Consider the following 2,749-nt stretch of genomic DNA (forward strand, 5'->3'; position numbering starts at 1 on the left):
CATATATAGAAACAGGTACTTTTTAAAAAAACAATTTTCAATGCTTAGCATATAGACTAAAGATTCTTCAGCATGGAATAGCAGGTTCATTATGATATGGCCCCTGAGCATATTTCTCTATTCATATGTAAATCTCCCTTCTCCTACGCCCAAACAAATCATCATCCTTCAGTTAGATCATTGCCTTTTATTGATTATCCCTGCTTTCTCCTATCGGTCTACTCCTGCTGGCTATCTATTTTGCTTCAAAATTTATTTATTTATTTTGGTCTTTTTGAGACAGCATCTACCTGTAACCCCAGCAGACCTGGATCTCACTGTGCAGACCAGGGTGGAATGATTTCACAGACATAGACTTGCCTCTGCTTCCTGAGTGTTAAGATTAAAGGTGTATGCCACCGGGCCTGGACAAAATTTATTTTTAAAAAGAAACTTACTCATCTCTTCCTTTGGTTGAAAATTTTTACTGTGCGTTTCACAGCTTGTTTAAAATATTCCTATGTGTATAAGAATTTTCAGACTACTCTGTGCCTTGTCTAAATTGCTTAGGATTCCATACAACGCTCTTTATCGTGTGGACCCAAGTTTCATTTCCAGTCTTTTTGCACATCTCCACATTCTTGGTTTCAGCTATATTTAAATTCTCTCTGTCCCAAATGTGCCATGTTCTGTCACTACTGAATGCCTTTACACATATAACCTTTTCTCCTATGTGTCATTCCTCAAGTAAACAATTGTAATTTTATGTCTAATATGAAGTCTTTTTTTCGCTACCCTAGTGTAAACTGAACTTTCTAAACTCTGAGAACGTATGGGTTTTGATGGAAGTTGCTTACACTCAGTATTGTTATTAATCTGTTTTTATGACTTTCTTCCATTTCTAGTATTGTCTAGGGCAGATTTGCTTCCTTATTTACTTTGGAATCTCTGCTGTCTAGCAGTATGTGGAATGGAGCAGGTTTCTGATAATGCAGATAAAATAAAGAAGGCACATGAATTTTGAATATTGCATCCATTTTTATGTAGTAGGAATACATTAGAATCATTACTGAAGTTTCAAAAGAATACCGTCTCTGAAGAAAAGGGGAGTATTTAGCAGGAGGAAGGGGACTGGCAAGAGGAGGAAGGGCAATGGGGGGGCATTGGAGGAGGAGGATAAATAAGAACAAGATATAATTACGTTTTATGTATAAAAATGCCACACTGAAGCCCATTACTTTATATCTTAAAACACCAATAAAAACTATTGTTACTAACTTACAACCCTTGATCATATACAGTTAAAAATAATTTTGATATGCCTACCACATTAGGAAACATGACTAAAAATTATACCCAAAGTACAATTGGATACTGTTCAGAGAAATCTGAAGATCTGACCCTTTGATAAAGAATTTTAATTTTATCTAGGACTGAAATAAGTATAAATCCCATGTGACCACTATCTATGTTATTATCCAACAACCCACACTCCTTAGTACTGCCTCATTTAGAAACAACGAATAAGTACAGTTGAACTATGAATAACGATATTTTTAAAACTGAGGTATTTTTGATGCACATATTTGCTTCATAACTTTGGTCGAATGGACACTTTCAGTGCTCTCTGATGGGAAAATTAAGGGTGATAACACTATTCTGGAAACATTTTTAGCTCAGAATATTGTCTGTATCATTGAATTCTTCATTTCCTCCAGTTTTTCAATGATGTCTCTACTAACAGATAGACTCACTCATAGAACTTGCAGTCTGCTGACTAGGAGATAGAGTTGGGGGTTTCTTACAGCACATGAGCTGTTTTGCAAAAAAAATTATTCCTTTTTTGAAAGATTCTATATTTATATTTATAAATATTCTATTTTTATTACTGAACCAATCAATTCACTTATGCAAAGCAGATACAAAAGCAAATCAGATTCCTAATATGACCAAATCTGCAGGATAAAAACTTTCAGTTCCATTTGGTAGGCCTAATGATGACTATGATTCAGCTTAAACAGTCAGTTGTGCCATCGTGTGTGAATCATTACAGACCCAGCTTGGTTCTCCTCCAGTGTATTCTCTTGGAGTTGTTTGATATCAGTTTTCATCCAAATCTACTGGGGAATAATAGGATGATTTTGCTTTTGTTTCTTGGCCAGGATTTGCTTGATTTTGAAAGTCTTGTGAGAAGACATGGTGAGAAACCAAGGCAAGCATACAGAGCTTGGTGGAGGATGAAAAGAGAAGAAGAGATTCATTGTTTTAAAAGCACTATTCCTTTCCCTATCTTTGGCCTTTTTAAAAATGGCATGAGAGCCTTTTTCTGAAGACTTTGAATAAATGCGATAAAGGGAATAAGTTGAAAAGGGCACTGATTGGAGAGATGGAAATACTGTTAATGAAGTCACTCTTCCTTAGGACTGGTGAATATGCAGAAAACAAACTTCAGAGAGCGTTTCTGAGATTTTCCTTTCCCCCTAGGCTCTCTCACGATTCACTGCTGCCACCTCTCCTTTTAATGATCTGATTGTTTAATTTTTTATTTAATTATCTGATTATCTACCTTGATTTGGTGAAAGAAAACACAACTTCATTTAGGAACACAGGATATCAAAGATAAATAAAAACAGAGCACCACAAAGCTAGAAAGCCTAAGCATGAAGAAGTTCTGCTTCACTGAAAGAAGAATAGCATCCCAATGAAAGATCAGAACCACTGGCTCTTAGCTTGTCTCCTAACATTATCAGCTTTGTGACAGTTTATTTTC

General features: G+C 35.6%; 1 pseudogene; it reads right to left on the reverse strand.

Annotated features, from left to right (window-relative positions):
* Positions 1-2,026: 2,026 nt before the first annotated feature.
* LOC108491716 lies at positions 2,027-2,177 on the reverse strand (annotated as a pseudogene).
* Between the last annotated feature and the right edge of the window lie 572 nt (positions 2,178-2,749).

Source organism: Nannospalax galili, unplaced genomic scaffold, assembly GCF_000622305.1.
Source record: "Nannospalax galili isolate Female #2095 unplaced genomic scaffold, S.galili_v1.0 scaffold1366, whole genome shotgun sequence".
NCBI classification, from domain to species: Eukaryota; Metazoa; Chordata; class Mammalia; order Rodentia; family Spalacidae; genus Nannospalax; species Nannospalax galili.